We start from the raw sequence: 22,280 nt of genomic DNA, 5'->3' as shown, positions 1-22,280 counted from the left end.
TTCAATTTCTTCTTTTCTTTTCCTTCTTTTTTTGGGACCAGGGATCAAACTCAAGACCTTGTGCTTGCAAGACAGGCATGGTGCCACTGAGCTAAATCACTGTCTCTCCCCCCGCCCCCCTTTCAATTTCTTATTTGACCAGAAGTTATTTGGAACTACGTATAAGATTAAGTTTCCAGACATTTTGAGGATTTTCTAAATGTTACGATTTAAATCTAAAATGCATCTCCGAAGTCTCATGTGTTCAGAAGTGGGGCTTTTGGATGGATTAAGCCATTGATGATGTCATAGTTGAACGTGCTCTTAGGAAGTGGGGCCTGGTTGGAGGTGAGTCACAGGGATGTGACCTAGAAGGGAATATTCTTGTCCCCAGTGCTTCCCTTCTTTTTCTGCTTCCTGGGTGCCTTGGGGTGAGTGGCTTTTCGTTTTCCTTTTCTGTGTTTCTTGCAGAGAACCAACCACAGACTGAATCAGTTGAAACCATGAGACAAACATCTCCTCCTTTAAGTTTCAGGTGTCAGGTATTTTGTCCCGGTGACAGGAAAGTGACTATCACACCAGATATCTTTCTAAAATAAATTTTTAATTTAATTCTGTTGTGATAGAGAACAGACTTTGCATGACTTAGATCCTTTGAAATTGATTTAGACTTATGGCCCGGAATGTGATAAATCTTGATGATTTCTCTGTATAATCTTGAAAAGAATATGTATTTAGTTATTACTGGATGGAATGTTGTATAAATATCAGTAAGGTCAAGTTTATTGATAGTGCCACTCAAATGTACTATATTCTTGATTTTCCATCTTTGGATTTTATCATCTATTGAGAGCAGGATGCTGAAATCTCTGAATATAATGGTAGATTTGTCTATTTCTCCTTGCAGTTTTATCAGCTTTTATTTTCTGTATTTTGAAAGTGTATAAATGTTAAGAATTATTATATACTGTTAACCAACTTCTTTATCATTATGAGATGGTCTTCTCTATCTCTGATATTTTTTGCTATGAAATCTACATTGTCTGATATTAATATAGTTACTCCAGTTTGCCCTTAATTAGTGTTAGGGTGATCTTTTCTTATCCTTTCACTTCTAACCTGTCTGTATCTTTGTATTTAAAATGGAATTTCTTGTTGGCAGTTTGTATTTAAATATAGCTTTCTTATCCAATCTTGCAATAACTGCCTTTTAATTTGGATATTTAGACCTTTTATGTTGAGTCTATCATCTTACTATCTCTTTTCTCTTTGTTTTATCTTTTCTATATTCATTCTTTCTTTTCTTTTTTTCCTGCTTTCTTTGGATAAATTGAATATTTAAAAATGTTTTTATTGGTTTATTAGCTATAACTCCCTCTTACTAGGTTTCTTGGTATTGCATTTGGGTTTATGGTATATTTTTAAAATTTAATACAGCTTACCTTCAAGAGATAGTATGCTATTGATGCATAGTACAAGAACTTTACAATAGCACACTTGTAGTTCTTCCCTCCCAGCCTTTCTTCTACTTTGTTTCACACTCTACTTTTGCATATATTCTAAACCTCACAATACATTGTAATTATTTTTGATCTAGCAGTCCATTATCTTGCAAAAATATTTAGATAATTTTAAGAACTCATATATTTACCAACATGGTTACTACTTATTTGAGCATTTTTTATTCCTTTACGCAGATGCAGATTTCTCCCTAGTTTTATTTTTCTGCCTGAAGGGTTTCCTTTAACATTTCATGCAGTGTGATTCTGCTGGTAAAAATTCTCTAGCTTTTATGTTTCTCAAGATGTCTTTATTCTACCTTAGTTTTTTCTTTCTTTTTATTTTTGTAGTAATGAGGTTTGAATGTAGAAGCTAACGCTTGCTAGCTAAGTGTTCTACATTGAGCTAAATCCCAGCCCTTTTATTTTTTATTTTGAGACAGGGTCTCACTAAGTTGTTCAGGCTGCATTTGAATTTGTGATTTTCCTACCTCAGCCTCCAAGTGCTGTGATTACAGACATGCACCATCATGCCCAGCTTTCTACCTTTATTTTTAAAGAGAGATTTTTACTAGGCACAGAATCCTAGACTGTTTTGTGTTCAGTGGTTTAAAGATGCTATTCTAGTCAGCTTGCTGGCATTATTTCTGATGAGAAATCTGCTGTCATCTTTATCTTAGTACTTCCTCTGAATATAGCAAGTCCAAACAGCATAGCACCAGTTCTGGCAAGGGCCCCTTGTCTGCATCAGCCCATAGCAAATGGCATCATGGCAAGGATGTGTGTGTGTGTGTGTGTGTGTGTGTGTGTGAAAGATCACATTGCCAGACAAGGAGCCAGAGAGCAAAGAGCTCAACAAACCATAGCCACATCCTAGCAACTTCCTTCCAAGTATCCCAGAGTCAGGCAGTACCAAAAAGGCCCTAGCATTTGGAAGCACTCCTATTCCCACACAATGGGATTTTGCAATGATTTCTTATATTTAAAGTAAAAAATGTTTTCTACATTACAAAGCAGTGTATGTTATTAAAGAAAATCTAGAGAGGTGCTGGAGGTTTATAAAGAAGGAAAAATCAATCACCTAAAATAACTACTGCTGCTAGTATATTGATGCATTTCCTCATCTTTCTATAAGTAGATGAAACAGTTTTTTAAAACACGATTTTAATCATACCACATATAATTTTACATTTGGCTTTTATATTTCATATCATATGTATTTTTCTGTATTATGAAATGACGAATAACATCTCTTGAAAACTAAGTGTTTAGTATTGTTAACATAGTTTTCATTATCTTATGTAATTCTCACAACAATTTTATGAGGTTCATACCATCAATTATCCACATGTTACAGACAGGAAATTGGGGCTTAGAAGGATTAAACAACTTGTGTGGGAGTGGGCAGAACAGGTATTTCCAACCCAGACCCATTTGAATACAGAATACAGGCTTTTAGCCACTACTCTATACCATAGTAAATTTTTTAATTGTGGTATAATGACATACATTAAAACCCATAGATCTTAAGAATATAGTGTGATGAGTCTGGACAAATATATAGACCCTTATACCACAATCATTTTAATGTCTGCGTAATTGTCCTCTGAGTCCTATTTGACTTTTCAGCTTAGTAACTAAGAGCATGATCATTGGTGCAGTACCCAATCTGTTCTCCACTCTAGGATGCCCTGGACACCCTCCCCAACCTTTCCATAATGCAGCACCCAAAAAGTCGACACCTGGTTCAACCTTTATTAGTACTAATTGGTCAATGTTTTTAATATTATTTTGGGAATACCATAATCTACCCGGTCAATTCCTCTCTTGTTTAACAACACACAAAAATTCTTACCTAAAATACTGCAGTGAACATCTTTGTACAACATAACCTTTGAGTGACTCTAAGACAGATGAGTAGCACCTGCCTCTCCCTGTGTCTGAGGAGGGGCCATGGTTTGGCCGACAGTTGTCATGCCCCACCACTTTGCTTCTCCTTGCTCACCAACTGTCCCCTGAAGATGGATTGGGATTGCTTGCCTCAGTGTCCTCCCATCACCCCTAAAGTTCCTTGACAGTTACTCTCTGGACCACCCTGACAAGAGGTACAGCTTCGCTGTCAGCTATGGTGCCCCTCCTCTGCTACCCCAGATGCTGCTGCTGCCTTTATGAAGAAGCTGGGGGAAATCCACCTGTAATTTGGCAAATATCGTGGAGGCCCATTATTAACATCCCCAACCTCCCTCAAACCCCAATAAGCCATGATTAACAGAGCTAGACTTCCTGAAGATTCCACAGCCTTAGGCCTATCATTTTCACAGACATATGGCAGCTTTCAAACAGCTCCATCTTCCTATATTCCTGGGAACTGCCACCATGACAGCTGCAGCTGTCCTGGATGCCCAGCAGTCACCCTGGGAGGGGAGTACCCTGACTGCAGTGGGCTTGAATTTGAAGCAGTAGAATTGAAATTGAACCAATCAATAGGCTCGGATCAGAAGGCTTGAGTTTAGAAGGCTCGGATCAGAAGGCTTGAGTTTAGATGAATTTGGACCAATTTGCAGGCTTGAATATGGACCAAATTATAGGCTCAAATTTGGACCCTTTAGCAAACTTGACTTTGGACCAATCACAGGCCTGCAGTTGCTATATAAGCAGCACTCCTGTTAGGTTATTGGGTTAATGTGGCAGGGTTGCATGTTTTGCAGCTTGTGCTGCAACACAGGTCCTTTTCAAATATAGTGTTGTTCTGGTGGTCTTGTACATCTACTGGTCATTTCTTTGGTAGCATGGGTTTGGAAATTTTTGTAAATCTGCTTGGGTTCCTTATCCTGAGTAGTGTGGACAGAGTGTAAACACATGGGGCTGTTAGCCCTAAGGAGCTCCAGAGATGATCAGCTGGTGGAGTCAGCTGATGTCACCTGACATTAGCTGGTGTTGACTGGCAGTGGCAGGGACTAACAACTGGCAACACTGACAAATGATGTCCACCATTAACTAGTGTTAACCAGCAACATTAGGACCCAGAGCTGTAACACTAAGTGCTGAAGGCCTTTGATACTCAAAGCCCAAGGCTGCTAATAGAGCTGCGCTTTTCTCACTCATGATTTCTTTCTGAATTGACTAGAAGAACCCTTAATAATTGGCAACAACTCTATGATTATTTCTTTAGGATAGAGCTCTAAAAGTGGAATTATTGGGTTAAAGGGCATACATTTTGTTTAAACAGCTTTTGATATATCATTTTGTGTGTGAAGTTTTCCTCTTTTAAAGATTATTTCCTTATAGGAAATTTCTAAAACTTGAATATTGGGTCATGGTTCAAGGCATACTGAAAGTTTTTATAAGCTGAGATGGCACATCCCTGTAATCCCAACTACTTAGGAGGCTAAGACAAGAGGATTCCAAGTTGAGGCCAGCCTAGGCAAGTTAGTAAGACATTGTCTCAAAATAAAATTAATAAAGAGGAATGAGCACTCAATTGTGAAATGCTTGCTAAGCATGAGCAAGGCCCTGGGTTCAGTCCTCAGTATTGAAAAAACAAAACCAAACCAAAAACAAAGGTCTCTGTTGTACATGAAAGATGAGGGTTTTACGCCCTAACCAGGCCCTTACTCTGTAGCTCATTTAGTGAATTTGAACTTTGCTGCTTTACTTGGGACAGCCAGCTGAGGGATGTGACCCTTTCTGTGGCCAGCCCCAAGAAAGGGCAACTGGTCTCAGTGGGCCACTGTTCAGCTCCTGGTTGGATGACAATCATGTGGGGAAACAAAGGAGAGTCCCATTCCTGGAAGCCACCCCTGGTTCCTCACTTACCTTCTACCTCATAGGACAGACTCATAGCTGGCTCCTCCAGCACAAGGAGAGCACTTTGTAGATGAACAACACTTCTGATTCCTCTTTGCACCCCAAAAGCTAGCATGGATCTTGGAACACATTGGTACCAAAGCACAATTGCTGAATAAATGAGTATCTACTGTCCACTTTTCAGGAGGAACTGCTCTAACTGCACACACATCTATTGTCTTATTTAATAACCAGAACAATCAGGAGCAGCGGCCTTCATTATCCCTATTTTCACAGATGAGTAAATTGAGACTCAAAGACAGAAGAAACTTGCCTCAACTCACTGCAGAACCAACACTGGATTACAGACATAGCATTTCATTACCTTTAGAATGCTCACTATCATACTGTCTTGTGACATGGAAATCACATATTTTTTTTTTAAAAAAAGCAATTGGTGCTACCTGTTCCAGAGTTGAAAGCAGACAGAGGTTCAGGGGCAGGGACTGTGGATCAAACACCCAGGAAGGTGAGGCAGGGCTTCTCCCGCCTTCATACTCTGGTGTGTTTGCTATCACTATTTCTATCTTGGCCTTTGTATTTATCAGTGCCAGTGAGGTGCACAGAGAATTACAGCCTCTACATTACAGTGTTTCTCAAAGAAATGCTTGTGACCCACCTGCATCAGGATTCCCTGTTACGGGTACAAAAATGCACATTCCGCATTATTCCTAGAGCTACTAAATAATAAATTCTAAGAATTGAACCTAGAATCTGCATTTTAACAATTGCACCAAGAGAGTCTTATATGCACACCCTCAAATCTAAAATCATTATCCTAGAAAGAAGGATCCATGGTCAGAGCTGCAGACCCAGCAGAAGGGCTTGTAATCAAGGACAGGCATTTCATGCTCATATTTGAGTCACCAAGAAGTCCTGGGACTGTCCATTGTGATTGAGAGAGGGCCCTGGGCCTAAACATATCATGCCGCTACATCCTGAACACACAGAACTGCTCTCTGCTATGATATGACCAAATCAACGGTCTCATCTCAATTGACATTTGTTAGAAGAGGTCATATGCTAATCACCAACAACATGGCCACCAAACAGACCAGAGAGGTTTTGCTGGGTTTGAAGTTCAAGTCTATTGGTTTGCTTGTTCTTGTTCATAGGAATTCTCTCTGACCCTCACTTGGCTTCTGGATCAAATTCTGGGATCAGAGATTTCAAGGGCAGAAAAAGGGGAGGAGGAAGAGTAAAGGGGGGAGGGAGAGGTACTTTATAACTTATCAAGAGAGGAAGTAGGTGGGCCCCAGGTTTTATCAAGAAACCAATGAAGAAAAATGTCAAATGTGGTTTTAGGGGGTGGAAAAGACTTAGGGGCTAATTGATCAATGTTTCCTCTGTTTTGTATTTTCAGATTTTCTTTAACAAACACAGTACTTTAATACTTGACATTCATTGTGCAGTTAAAATATGCCAAGCACTATTAAATACTTTATATGAACTATCATTTCATTTTCACCATACCTTACAATATAGACAATATTTTTAATCTTTTTATATATTAGTAAATGGAGGCACAAATGTTATTTTCTCAGGCCACAAGGCTAATAAGCAGCAGTAGTAGGGTCCAACCCAAGCAGTTTGACTTTAAGGCTGTGTGCTCAGTCTTTATGTCATACTACATGTCATGTTCCCAACGGGAAAATGTATTAAAAACGTATTGTCACACATTGATTTCAGAATCTCATCTGGGTACTGTCCATTTCAAATGGTGAAGTAATAATGCCAACATTTGTCATGTACCCACTTGAGACCAACTACCTTATCTCTGTTAGCTCATTTAATCTTCACACATGGTAGCACTGCTCTGTCCAGTATGGTAGCTGCTCCCCACACATGGCAGCTGAGCTACTGAGAGTTGGATGGACTGAGATGGAGAGTATGTATAAAACATGCTGTATTTCAAACACTTCGTATTTTAAAAAAAGGAATATAAAATATTTCTTTAATTTTTACAATTGATTTCATGTCAAATGAAACTTTTTAATGTCATGAGTTAAACAAAAGTATGATTAATTTCATTTGTTGTTTCTTTAAAAATGCTTTATAATTTAGGTACTAAATTTTTAAAAGTCACACACATGTGGCATGCATTTATGGCTCATGTTATCGTCTTTTTTTTTCCCATTAAGTTTATTGGTACATTTTAGGTATAAAATACAGTTACATTCATCATTGGGATCCTGTACCATTACATGAACATCTTAGTTATTTTTTTCTCCTTCCCTTGCCCTCCCTTCACCCCCTCCACTCTTCCCTACTTGTAAAGACTTTGTTTCCATTTTTTTCCTTTTCTTATATTTTTTCTTTTCCCTTTTTTCCTTTCCCCTACCCTTCCCAATTCCCCTGCTCCTTTAGACTTTTTCTTCCTATTACACAATATCAATTATACATTTTTTAAATTACAATATCAAGATCTAGGAGACATTACCACAGATTTTACAGAATTTAAAAGGATATAGAAAGCATATTACAAAAATCTGTTTTGAAATAAATTTGACAACTTTTAAGAAGTAACTTGGAAGACAAATTAATGAAACTAACTCTGGAGGAAATATAAAATTTGAATAGAATCTATTAAAGAAAGTATATTCCTAGCTTGAAAACCTACCTATATGACAACAGCAGGCTCATAAATATTTTAACTGATAAATTATATCAAACAATTAAAGCAGAAAAAAGAAGGAACACTTCTCCCCTCATTTTAGGAAATCAACATTGTGCTAATCCTAAAACAGGATAAAGAAAATAGAAGAAAAAAATATGAACATAGATAGAAATTTATTTAACAAAACAAACTATCAGAAGTCAGATCTGGCAGTATGTAGAAAGTGGTTTTGTTATAGGAATGGTAGTGTTGGTTCAGCATTGGAAGATCCACCCCCAAAAGTCATCATTTTAACAGAGGAAAGGAAAAAGCCATACGATCCTGTCAGTAGTTGGAGAAAAAGTATTGGACTAAATTCTACAGCTGTTCACGGTAAAAACTATCAGGAGACTAGAAGTAGAACAGAAACTTCTCAACAGATTAAAGACACGTACTCTATACTTTCAGCGAGAACACCTTATATGAATGGAGAAGATGCAATGCTTTTTCCCTAAGGTGGGGAACAAGGGCAGATATGCTTACTCTTTAGCTGTCTATTAAACTTTGAAACCTAGGCCCAAACAAAATAGTCTGGCAATAAAATGATACAACTAGGATAGAATTGGCATGGAAGAAGCAAAATCTTTATATGTAGATGAAATGATCATCTACAGAGAAAATACTAAGAAATCTCTAGGAGCCCCTAGAACTTGTATTTGAATTTAGCAGGATTAGAAAACACAGGGTATATATAACAATTCAGGTCTGTGTATACTTGCTATAAATGAAGAACTGGATATTGAAATTTTGAAGTTATGTAGGTGTACAAAGGACCTAGAAAAGTTAAAAAAAAATAAAACAGTGTTGGAAGACGTTTAGTACCTAATTTTAAGACTTCTTCTAAATCTAGAGTAATCAAGGCAGTGTTGGTGTAAGGAAAGACATATAGATCATTTGAATAAAACAGGGAATCTAGAAATAGAACCACACATATATGGTCCACTGAGTTTTGAAAGATTATTTTATTTATTTATTTATATATTAATTGATACATTTTAGGTATCAATACATTTACATTTATCATTGGGCGTTTGTTCCTGAACATGATGTATCTTAGTTCTTATTTTTTCCCCATCACCTGTGCACCCTTCACCCCCTCCACCCTTTCCTATTTACATAGATTTTGTTTCCTTTTTTTTTCTTTCACATAATTTTCCCTTTCCTTTCTTCCTTTTCCCTTTCCCCTCCTGCCACCCCTCCACCTTTGGACCTTCTCCTATTTCAAATTATCAATTATTTGTTTTAATCATTTTCATCCTTATTTATACTTTCAGTTTCTCACACAAGAGATACTATTGGTATTTACACATGTGTGTCCTATTTATTTCACTTAAGAGTATGACCTCAATATGCATCCATTTAGTTATAAATAACTCTAGTTTCTCATTCTTTATGGCTGAGTAGTACTCCATTTTATAAAAAAACACATCTTCTTTATCCAGTTTTCAGTTGATGGGCACTTGGGCTGTTTCCAAACCTTAGCTATTACAAACTGTGCCGCTATAAACACAGGTGCACATACATCGCTGTGGTATGATTCTTTTAATTCTTTGGGGAAAACACCCAGTAGGGGAATAGCTGGGTCAAATGGGACCTCTAGTCCTAGTTCCTTGCGGCATCTCCATACTGATTTCCACAGTAGTCGCACCAGTCTGCACTCCCACCAACAATGGAGAAGTGTTCTTTTCTCTCCACACCCCTGCCAGCATTTGTTATTGGTTGATTTCTTGATAGCAGCCATTCTTTCTGGGGTGAGGTGGAATCTCAGTGTTGTTTTCATCTGTATCTCTTGAATGATCAGTGATGTTGAACATTTTTTCATATATTTATTTGCTGTTTTTACTTGTTTGTCTGAGAAATGTCTGTTCATTTCGGATGCCCATTTTTGAATTGGGTCTTTGAATTTGGGGGGTCTGATATTTTTCAATTCTTTATATTCTAGATAGCAGACCTTTGTCTGAGGGACAGCTGCTAAAAATTTCTTCCCATATTGTAGATTGTCTCTTAGCTCTGTTGGTAGTTTCTCTTGCAGTGTAGAAGCTTTTTAATAAGATGAGATCCCAGTTGTTGATTCTTTGTTAGCTCCCATGCTACTCAAGTTTTGTTCATAAAGTCTTTTCCTATGCCAATGTCATTCAGAGTTCTACCTAACTTATCTTCCAGCAAGTCTACTGTTTCTGTCTTGATATTTAGCTCTTTAATCCACTTCAATCTTAGTTTAGTGCACAGTGATAGGTATGGGTCTAGTTTTAATCTTTGGCACATTGAAATCCAGTTTTCCCAACACCATTTATTGAACAGGCTATCTTTTCTCCAATGAGGGTGATTGGCTCCTTTGTCAAAGATGAGGTGGCTGAGTATGTCTGGAGTTGTTTCTGCATCTTCTAATCTATTCCACTGATCTTCGGGGCTGTTTCTTTGCCAGTATCATGCTGTTTTTATCACAGTAGCTTTGTAGTATAGTTTCAAGTTGGGGATTGTGATACCCCCTGCCATGTCTCTGTTGCCCAGAATTGCTTTTGCTAATCTAGGTTTCTTCTGCTTCCAAATGAATTTTTGAATTGTTTTCTATACTTCTGTGAAGTATATTGTTGGAATTTCAATTGGTATTGCATTAAATCTGTATAGTAGTTTTGGAAGTATGGCCATTTTCACTATATTGATTCTTCCTAACCAGAAACAAGGGATATCTTTCCATTTTCTTAAATCCTCTTCGATCTCCTTCTTCAGAGTGCTGTAGTTTTCAGTGTAGAGGTCTTTTGGTTCCTTTGTTAGGTTGATTCCTAGATATTTCATTTTTTTAGTTGCTATTTTAAAAGGAATTATTTCCCGAATTTCTCTCTCAATGGGTCTTGCGTATAAGAAGGCTATTGTTCTTTGAGTGTTGACCTTATATCCAGCTACTCTACTGAATCTGTCAATTAGGTCTAGAAGCCTTTTGACAGAGTTTTTTGGGTCTTCTATGTAAAGTATCATGTCATCAGCAAATAATGATAGTTTCACTTCTTCCTTTCTTATCTTTATTCCTTTTATTTCTTTCTCTTGTCTAATTACTATGGCTAATGTTTCCAGAACAATATTGAACAGGAGTGGTGATAGTGGGCATCCTTGTCTTGTTCCTGATTTTAGCGTGAAAGTTTTCAGTTTTTGACCATTTAGTATGATGTTGGCTGTTGGTTTTTCATAGATAGTCTTAATCAGGTTGAGATAAAGACCTTCTATTCCAATTTTCTGTAGCATTTTTATCATGAATGGGTGCTGGATTTTGTCAAATGCCTTTTCTGAATCTATTGAGATGATCATATGGTTTTTTTCTTGACTATGTTAATATAGTGTATTACATTTATTGATTTACATATGTTGAACCATCCTTGCATCCCTCTGATAAATCCGACTTGGTCAGGGTGTATGATCTTCTTGATGACCCTCTGTATTCTGTTGGCCAGTATCTTCTTGAGGATTTTTGCATCTATGTTCATTAGGGAGATTGGTCTGTAGTTTTCTTTTTGGATTGGGTCTTTCCCTGATTTTGGAATCAAAGTGACACTTGCTTCCAGGAATGAATTTGGAAGCCTTTCTTCCCATTCAATTTCCTTGATGAGTTTAAAGAGTAATGGTGATAGTTCTCCTTTAAACATCTTGTAGAATTCAACAGTGAACTCATCAGGACCTGGGCTTTTCTTTGTTGATAAATTTTTTATTACATTTTCAATTTTACTCATTGTTATTGGGGTGTTTAGAATTTCTATATCTTCTTCATTTAACTTTGGCAATTTGTATGTATCTAGGAATCTGTCCATTTCTTCTGTGTTTTCCATTTTATTAGAGTACAGGTTCTCAAAGTAGGTATTGATGATCCTCTGCATTTCTGCTGAATCTGTTGTGGCTTCACCTTTTTCATTCTTAATTGCATGGATTTGAGCCTTTTCTTCCCTTTTTTTGAAAAGGTTGGCTAAAGGTTTATCAATTTTATTTATTCTTTCAAAAAACCAACTATTTGATTCATGAATTTTTTGTATCATTCTCTTAGTCTCCATTGCATTGATTTCTGCTCAGATCTTTATAATTTCCTTTCTTGTATGAGCTTTGGGTTTGTTATGCTCTTCTTTTTCTGGGAGCTTGAGGTTCTGCATTAGGTTATTTAACTGAGTTCTCTCTGTTGTCCTAATATGGGCATTCATTGCTATGAATTTCCCGTGTAGAACTGCTTTCATTGTGTCCCACAGATTCCTGTATGTTGTATCATTTACTTGTAGAAACTGTCTACTTTCTTCTTTAATTTCCTCTGTGACCCATTGGTTGTTCAGGAGAGTGTTATTCAATTTCCATGTGTTTGTGGGTGTTTTGTTGTTTCTTATGTTATTGATCTCCAATTTTATTGCACTATGGTCTGATAATATACAGGGGATAACTTGAATTCTTTTCCATTTACTTATATTTGCCCTATGAGCTAGCATGTGATCTATTTTGGAGAATGACCCATGTGCAGCTGAAAAGAATGTGTATTCTGATTTTGTGGGGTGGAACAATCTATAAACATCTATTAAGTTCATTTGTTCAATAGCTTGGTTCAGTTCTAGAATTTCACTGTTAATTTTTTTCCTAGATGATCTGTCTATTTGTGATAGAGGGGTGTTGAGGTCCCCCACTACAATTGTGTTATTGTTTATTTGGTTTTTCATGTCCATTAATATTTGTTTTGGATAGTTGGGGGCATTCGTATTTGGTGCATAAATATTTAGGATTGTCATCTCTTCCTCTTGGATTGTTCCCTTCACAAGGACGTAGTGACCATCTTTGTCTCTCTTAATTAGTTTTGGTTTGAAATCTACTTTGTCTGCAAATAAGATTGCTACCCCTTCTTTTTTCTGGGATCCTGCTGCATGGAGAACTGTTTTCCATCCTTTTACTTTCAGTCTGTGAATTTCCTTTTGAGTTAGGTTTGTTTCTTGTATACAGCATATAGCTGGGTTTTGCTTCTTAATCCATTCTGTCAGTCTGTTTCTTTTGATTGGTGAATTGAGACCATTAACATTGACAGTTATAATTGAGAGACAGTGACTCATTCTTGCTATGATGTTTTATTGTTGTTGGCTCTTTTCTTATTTTTCCCCCTTTCCCTTTAGTGCCTTACCTTGCATGGTGTCTTCTCTCTGTTGGCCCTCATGGAGTTGTGACCTTCATTGTCTTTTTCTAGGATATTGCATAAAATTGTTTGGAGTACTGGTTTGGTGTTCGTGAAATTTCTCAGGTGTTCTTTGTCGTGAAAGTATCTAATATCCCCATACATTTTGAAAGATAATTTTGCCGGATACAACAGTCTAGGTTGGAGATTATTTTCTTTTAGGGCTTGAAATACTTCACTCCAGGCTCTCTTTGATTTGAGGGTTTGTGTTGAGAAATCTCCCGTGATTCTGATGGGCTTTCCTTTGTAGGTGATTTTTTTCTTTTCTCTAACTTCCTGTAGAATTTTGTTCTTCTGTTGGGTTTCTGGGATCTTGACTATTATATGTCTAGGTGTAGATTTTTTTGATCGTGGCTGGGTGGAGTTCTATATGCCTCGCTTATCTGTGTGTCCAATTCTCCACCTCTGTCTGGGAAGTTTTCTACTATTACTTCTGTGAACAGTTTTTTTAATGTCAATTGTACTTTCTCCTGTTTTTTCATGGACTCCTATCAGTCTTATGTTATTCTTCTTTGCATCATCTAGCAGCTGTTGGATTGATTTCTCATGGTCCCTTACTATCTTTAAGAAATCTGTTTTCATGGTCCTTAACTGCGATCCTGTCTTCTATATCTGATATTCTGTCTTCAGATTCTCTTAGTCTGCTCTGCATGCTTTCAGTGGAGTTTTTAATCTCCTGAATATCTGTTTGAATCTGTTTCATGGGTTCCATTTCTTTATTATGCTGGGCGATCATGGTTTCCATTTCTTTCTTATGCTGGGCATTCATGGCTTCCAGCATGTTTCTGATCTCATCTATTTTCTTATCTGTTTCTGCTCTAGAGCCTCTAATCATGTCTTTCACTCTACTCACCATCTCTGTATTTATCTGGGAGATTATTTCTGCTTTGAATTTTTCTAGACTCTCATGTATCTGCTTTGTTACTTCCTGTGCTATCAGTTCAGGGTGTCCAGGTGGTTGATTATCTGACTTTTCCACCTCATTTCCCCCAGAATTTCCTTTTTGTGGTGTGGAAGACTGCATTTGTGCCTTGCTTAAATGTCTTTTCATTTTTGATTTTGGTACTGTCCTTGGTTTAATTCCTGGGTTGATATTTCAAAATTGCTCAATGCAGGTATTTTTGTTGTTTGTGTTTAAAACCCTTGTGGAATGATTGCTTTTCAGAGGTGTCTTCCAGATGGCTTGTGTTTAGGTTTTGAGGCTCTAATGACTCTGAGGCTATTTTATTTTCCTTATACCAGGAAGGAAAACTGATTAGATCAATCACAACATGTTAGGCCAAATGTTACAATCAGCAATACCACAGCATCAAGCGCAGCTTAGAAAATGACAATTTGTGGTAGTTATTAATCTATCACATTTAACTATGTGAAATATAATCCCCTGTGCCTCTGTAGTGTGGGACCAGGTAGCAGAAGAGCCGGAAGGCAGAGGTGGTGGTGGTGGTGGTGGATGAAATTGGGCCTTGCAGGCACCCTCGTGGTGGCTAAGCGGAGCACTGGATGAAGGTGGGGCTCCAAGCCCCTCCCAGGACCTCACCACGCAGTGGGCAGGAACCATAACACAGCTGAGGAGTCCCAGGCGTGGGGCAGGAACTGAAACACAGCTGAGGAGCCTCAGGCTGCTTGGTCGCCCCTCGGAGAGATGCACTGGATCTTGAAAAATTATTTAACATTAGCATTTTATAGAATATAAACTCAATTCAAGAGCTGAGGAAGAGACAGTGTTTTCAGCAAACGGCACTAGAACACCTGGTATCCGTATATAAAAAATTAACCTCAATCCTTTATTTCCATACATGAAAATAACTTGAAGGGATCTATGAACCTAAATATGAAAGCCTAAAAGTATAAAACTTTAAGAAGAAATTATAAGGGAAAATGTTTATGAATTCAGGGTAGGCAAGAACTACCTAGGATACAGAAGATATGATGAATAAAAGAAAAAAAATTGATAAATGAGATTCCATCAATATTTAGAACTCTAAATGACATCATTAAAATGAAAAGTAGTCCTAAAACAGACCATATTTACAATGCATATAACCTATGACCAGAATATATAAAGAACTCTTACAGCTCATTAATAGACAACCCATAAGGTTAATTTTTTATATACAGATACCAGGTGTTCTAGTGCCATTTGCTGAAAACACTATCTCTTTCTCGGGTCTTGAATTGAGTTTATATTCTATAAAATGTTTATGTTAAATAATCTTTCAAAACTCAGTGGACCATATATGTGTGATTCTATTTCTAGATCCTCTGTTTTATTCCAGTGATCTATATGTCTTTCCTTACACCAACACTGCCTTGAGTACTGTAGCTTTAGAAGAAGTCTTAAAATTAGGTACTAAATGTCTTCCAACATTGTTTTTGTTTTTAACTTTTTTAGGTCCTTTGTACACCTACATAACTTTGAAATTTCAATATCCAATTCTTCATTTATAGCAAGTATACACAGACCTGAATTGTTATATGTACCTTGTGTTTTCTAATCCTGCTAAATTCAAGTACAAGTTCTAGGGGCTCCTAGAGATTTCTTAGTATTTTCTCTGTAGATGATCATTTCATCTACATATAAAGATTTTGCTTCTGCCATGCCAATCCTATCCTAGTTGTATCATTTTATTGCCAGACTATGTTGTTTGGGCCTAGGTTTCAAAGTTTAATGGACAGCTAAAGAGTAAGCATATCTGCCCTTGTTCCCCACCTTAAGGAGAAAGCATTGTATTGTCTCCATTCAAATAAGGCGTTCTCGCTGGAAGTATGGAGTATATGTCTTCAGTCTGTTGAGAAGTTTCTGTTCTACTTCTAGTCTCCTGATAGCTTTTACCGTGAACAGCTGTAGAGTTTGGTCCAATACTTTTTCTCCAACTACTGACAGGATCGTATGGCTTTTTCCTTTCCTCTGTTAAAATGATGACTTTTGGGGGTGGATCTTCCAATGCTGAACCAACTCTACCATTCCTATAACAAAACCACTTTCTACATCCTGCCAGATCTGACTTCTAATAGTTTGTTTTGTTAAACAAATTTCTATCTATGTTCATACTTTTTTCTTCTATTATCTTTATCCAGTTTTAGGATTAGCACAATGTTGATTTCCTAAAATGAGGGGAGAAGTGTTCCTTCTTTTTTCTGCTTTAATTGTTTGATATAATTTATCAGTTAAAATATTTATGAGCCTGCTGTTGTCATATAGGTAGGTTTTCAAGCTAGGAATATACTTTCTTTAATAGGTTCTATTCAAATTTTATATTTCCTCCAGAGTTAGTTTCATTAATTTGTCTTCCAAGTTACTTCTTAGAAGTTGTCAAATTTATTTCAAAACAGATTTTTGTAATATGCTTTCTATATCCTTTTAAATTCTGTAAAATCTGTGGTAATGTCTCCTAGATCTTGATATTGTAATTTTAAAAATGTATAACTGATATTGTGTAACAGGAAGAAAAAGTCTAAAAGAGCAGGAGAATTGGGAGGGGTAGGGGAAAGGAAAAAAGGGAAAAGAAAAAATATGAGAAAAGGAAAAAAATGAAAACAAAGTCTTTGCAAATAGGGAAGAGTGGAGGGGGTGAAGGGAGGGCAAGGGAAGGGGGGGGAAAAAAGAACTAAGATACTCATGTAATGGTACAGGATCCCAATGATGAATGTAACTGTATTTTATACCTAAAATGTACCAATAAAGTTAATGGGGGGGGAAGAAAAAAAGAAAAAAAAAGACAACCCAGTTAAAAAGTAGACATAAGAAGATGATAAATAGCCAGTATAGCACAAGGAAAGGTGTGCAACTCTAGAATCAGAAAAATATTAATCAGTACAATAACAAGATTGAATTATGCACTCATTAGGGAGACGAAGTTAAAAGTTTTAAAAGCCTTGTCATGACTTTTTCTTTTTGTTGGATTTTCTCCCTGTGCATTTAATTTGTCATACCCAATGTATTCATTCTGCTTGATTTCCTGGGGTTGTGATCCTCATTGTCATTTCGTAGGGTATTGTCTAAAATTTTTTGGAGTGCCGATTTGGTATTCATGAAGTTCCTGAGGTGCTCTTTATCATGAAAGTATCTTATTTCTCCATCAATTTTGAAAGATAGTTTTGCAGGGTACATCAATCTGGGTTGGAGGCTGTTTTCCTCTAGGGCTTGAAATATGTCACCCCAAGCTCTTCTTGCCTTGAGGGTTTGCATTGAGAAGTCTGCTGTGATTCTGATGGGTTTTCCTTTGTATGTGATTTGTTTCTTTTCTCTCACTGCTTGTAGAATTTTGTTCTTCTGTTGGATTTCTGGAAGAATCCTAACTATTATATGCCTATGTGTAGATTTTTTTTGATCAAGGCTAGCTGGAGTCCTATATGCCTCACTTACCTGTATGTCAGATAAGTTCTTTTCCCCTCCTTATATGTATGTCAGATAAGTTCTTTTCCCCTCCTTGGGAAGTTTTCTGCCATCGCTTCTGTGAACAGTTTTTTTTATGTCATCTGCACTCTCTCCTCTTTCTTCATTGATTCCAATCAGTCTTATGTTATTCTTCTTTGCATCGTCTAGCACCTGCTGGATTGATTTCTCATGTTCCCTTACAAGTTTAAAGCAATTTTTCTTTTCCTGGTCACTAATTGCATCTTATCTTCTATATGTAAAATTCTATCCTCATTGGATGAACATTGGTTCATTCTGCTGTGCAGACTTTCAATGGAGTTTTTAATCTCCTGGAAATCTGTTTGCATCTGTTTTATGGATTCCATTTGTTTCCTATGTTGGGATTCCATCATGTTCCTCAGATCCTCTATTTTTTTATCTGTGTCCTCTCTAGATTTATTAATCATGTCTTGCACCATGAGCAAAATCTTTGCTGTTATCTGAGTAATTATTTCTGATTTCCTTTTTCCCAGATCCTCTTTTGTTGCCAGTTTAGAGAGTCCAGGTGATTGAGTGTCAGATTGTTCCATCTTGTTTCCCTTTTGGGTTGCTGTAGGTGATCTGGAAGTCTGTTTGTGAGGCTTTTTTACGTGTCTTCTCATTTCTACAGGGGCGGTGTGTGTGTATGTGTGTGTGTGTGTGTGTGTGCTTATGGCACCCAGGCGGCTCACCTTCTCTGCCCTAGGAGTGTGGGATGGCGATGGGGGAGCTTCCTTCCTGGTGCTGGGACCGGCTCAGCTTCTCTGCCCTAGGAGTGTGGGATGGTGGTGGGGGAGCTTCATCATGTTATCATATTACAGGCCGAGATGGTAAGTGTTGTTTTCTGCTCCAGACAGGGAACTGAATTCTTAAGTCACTTTCTGGGGTCAGAAAGGTCCTAAGGGGTCATACGGGGTGGAGGTAGGGTTGTATCCAAGCCTCTAACTTCACCTTACCACACCATCTTTTCCGTTCTCCTAGGTCTTTAATCCACACTGACCAGACAAGCATATGTGCCTGACACAGTAGTGAAAATGAGTTCACACCAGTTCCCTAAGTTACAGATGTGCACGGATACTTACAGTTTGAGACTCCATTGCTGGGATCTGTGCAAAGTAACAGCAGCAACAATGGCAGCTAACAATATTTGCTGGGGACTATGCTTACCACTTTATAGGCATTACAGTATTTAACCCTTATGCCAACCCCAGAACATTGCAGTTAGTAGTCCTGGCTTACAGATGAGGGAACTGGGACATGAAAAGATTAATCTGTTGCCTGGTTTACACAACAGGTATGTGGTACAACCAGGATTCAATTCTGACTTTATCCAGGCTGACAGTTTGGGCAGTAAACCTGCCTGGCCAACCTTAGACATTTTGGGGAGGGCAATATGCATACTCAGGCAACTGTAACACTATGTAGAAAGTGACAGGTGGCTCACCACAGGGCCAGGTGAAGTGGACAGGAACCCCCAGGAGCTACTGGTATTGGTAAACAAGGGAAATATGAGCTAAGCTAGAAAAGCAACAAGCAACCTCTTCTAGGTCAAATGAACAGCCTGGTTGACTTCAGGATACAAAAGAGTCAACCACAATGTGCCAAAAAGAGGAAGAAGTTACTGTAAGGAGAGAGGTTGTGCAGTGTATAATACAGCTTTCCTGAGACTGAGACACAGATCTTGGAGGTCATGCATTTTCAGCACTAGCATCTTTGTAGAGGGTTGGCTTGATCAATCCTTGGTGAGAAAGGCATTCTTTCATAAGGCTGACAGCATTATGAAGTTTAATTTCCTCTATTGTGTAGACTTCCTTTAAATTGGAGTAGCAGTCGATTCCCTGAGAGTTTGTTTCTGGGAAGAGAACTCATTGTTCAAAGAAAATTGTGGACCATGCAATCCTTGGGTTTCTTGTGACCGATGAATGAGTGTCACTTCAGAGAACTCACTGGTCTTCTTCCTGGGCTCTTTCTCTTTGACGTTATGCCTATGGATCTTGGACTATCTCCAAGTCTGGATCTTTCCAGTAAGGCTGCATCTGGTGCCTATTCTTTAGGTATCACTGTGGCAGCCCTGGACAAGTAGTGCTAGAAGTGGTGCCAGTTGCAGGTGACTGGGCTCCAGGGTTCCCTGCTCAGTCTTCCTCCTCCCCACCTCCCAGGGAAGGAAGTCAGATACTGCAGATCTTGAAGTGGATTCAGGGGGTAGGGTGGGGTGCATTTTGTTTTGCCTTTTGTCTTTCTTCCTTTGGGTTTTCTAAAGTACAATAGCATCTACAAATAATGGGGAATATTCTTGCTTGTTTTGTTTTGGGGAATAAGTGCTTTAAAAATTAAGTCAGTTTCTCATGCCTTTTTTCCTCTTGATTTGATTAATTTCTTCAGGATCTTACCATCTCAGAGAATTCATAAGTCAAAGTTCAGGGTTTGATGAACTGTGAAACAGACCTCAGACTGAGGTTAAGTCATCAAATGGACATCACGCCGGTCTGCCAGCTGCTGGCCCAACACCATCCTGCACATCAGGGTTTCTCAACCTCAGCACCCATAGGTCTGGATAATTCTTTGTTGTAGGTGCCTGTCTCATGCACTGAAAGATGTTTAACAGCATTCTGGCCCCTACTCACTGTACACCAGCAGCATTCCCCAACACCAGTTATGACAACCAGAAATGTCTCCACAAACTGCCAACAGTGCCCTGGTTGAGAACCACCACTTTATGTAGTCAATGTTTCTTTCACATTTCAGCACAGAGCCAGCAAGCACTATGGGAATTCAAAGGAGTGAGAAAGCATTTTCCCCCTATGTATATCTGAGTGTTGGTGTGAGAGGGCGGGAGAAGCATCCATTGTAAAATCCATCCCTGCATTTCATGTATAGAGTGTGGTTCAGGGGACAAAGATAGAGTCAGACCTGAATTCAAATTCTACCTCTCCCACTTATCAGTTATCTGATTCGTTGAGTTATTTAAACTCTTCTGACCTCAGTGTACTCATCTGTGAGTAGGAATAATTGGTACCCACGTGCAAAGATAAAATGGGATAACAAAAGGTAAGTGCTCGCTGCAGAAACTGGGCACGCTCCCCACTCCTGAAGGTCTGGGTAAGATAATCTGATCCTTGAGCCTGAGGCCTGGTGTGATCTGAGCTCTATTGAAGAGCAAATTCCAGGGAGACACATGAGCTCACTCTGCCTTTACATTTGAGTTTCTGTTTTCAAACATGTTCTCTGCTCTCCTGTATAGGTGTCAATCTCAGTTCTTCCTTTGATTTCTGCCAAAACCATGACAGATACCAAATTAAAAATTTAAAACTCCCTTGTACAAAAATCCATGTGTATGATTGTGTGAGTCAGCTTTCCATCACTATGACAAAACACCTGAGAAAGTCCACTTAAAGGAGGAAAAGTTTGTTTTGATTCATAGTTTCAGTCCATAGTTGGTCAGGTCCATTGCTTTAGGTCTGTGGCTAGCTAGAAACAGCATGACCAAAGGGCATGACGGAGGAAACCTGCTCACTTTCTGGCAGTTAGGGAGCAGAGACAGCAGGAAGAGAGCTAGGTATAGTCCAGTGACCAGATATAGTCCCTGAGGCCACAACCCCATCATCTACTTCCTTACATTAGGCCTACCTTCTGTTTTCATTACCTTCTAATAATGCCATCAAATTAGAATCTAATCAGTGGATGAGCCCACTGATCAAGTTACAACCCTCATGGTCCAATCATTTCCCAAAAGTCCATCAGCTCTGATCACATGAGACTTTTGGGGAACACTTTAGATTTAAATCACAATAATGCAATTCACTGAAAATGAAGAGCTCAGAGGTGAGGCCATATTGCGCCCTTCATTGGACACAGGATTGGATGTGCACAATGGCATTGCTGTCTTTAAAGGCCTATTGGTCATCTTGCTATTGGGATCTCTTCTTGATCCTTCATCCCAAAGGTGATGGGCCATTTCCCTGTCCCTTTGCTCCTCTCTTCCTTCCTCCATTTTTTTTTTCAGAACCAGGGATCGAATTTAGGACCTTGTACTTGCCAGGCAGGTGCTGGCACCACTGAGCTAAACCTCTGGCCCTCCTTCCTCCATTTTTACTATTTACCTCATTCAGAATCCTTCTCATCATTCAGGTGCTGGGTCACATCATTTTCCTGGATCCTCAAATTCATATTTTAGAAATGTCTCTCTCCTTTCCTTATCCACTTTCCAGCTACTCCCTATTACTTTGTTTTCTTGTCTTTATAAAACGTGTTACTATGGAAGTCACCCATTGATCTACTTATCTGGTTGTCTTTTGCCCACCTCCCCTCCCCCAGAATGTAAGTTCCTGAAAGCAGAGCTCTTGTCTACCTGCACCCCCCAGTATTTTGTACCCTGTCCCGACCTGAGCTGCCTAGAAGCCAGTCTTCCCACTGTAAGGTTAGGTCTGCAAATGGCATTATGTTTACCTATTGTGATATGTTTCCCATATTGTGGCAGTGACCAGGATGTCTAATACTTGGCTTAAAGTTATTTGTCAGTGAAGTTCCCCCTTTCCATCACTCCTTTCTAACTCTAGACCTAATAATAAGTAGTGGTAGTTGGCATTAGCATTTTGGGGGATGAGGTGGGAGCATGGTCCAGTGGGGTACACAATGCTGAAAAAGAATAGATAGAATGTACATCTACAGGTAACACTGGGAAACATATCCCCCTCCAGAGTCTTCAGAGACTTGAAG

General features: G+C 38.4%; 1 protein-coding gene across 3 annotated transcripts in view; it reads left to right on the top strand.

The window, feature by feature from the left end:
- The first annotated feature begins 344 nt into the window (after positions 1 to 344).
- Positions 345 to 22,280, top strand: part of Tmprss13 (transmembrane serine protease 13) — a 65,383-nt gene continuing 43,447 nt past the window's right edge. For 2 of the 3 annotated variants that reach the window (XR_015451681.1, XM_021237823.2), the window contains exon 1: positions 345 to 410. The gene's annotated coding sequence lies outside the window, so the exon portion shown is untranslated. The remainder of the gene's footprint in view (positions 411 to 22,280) is intronic. The other variant, XM_021237826.2, reaches the window with a different exon arrangement.

Source organism: Heterocephalus glaber, unplaced genomic scaffold (genome assembly GCF_053883595.1).
Source record: "Heterocephalus glaber isolate CG9 unplaced genomic scaffold, H.glaber_assembly_v1.0 deba00001429, whole genome shotgun sequence".
NCBI lineage: Eukaryota > Metazoa > Chordata > Mammalia > Rodentia > Bathyergidae > Heterocephalus > Heterocephalus glaber.
This window is presented reverse-complemented; position numbering and strand designations above follow the sequence as displayed.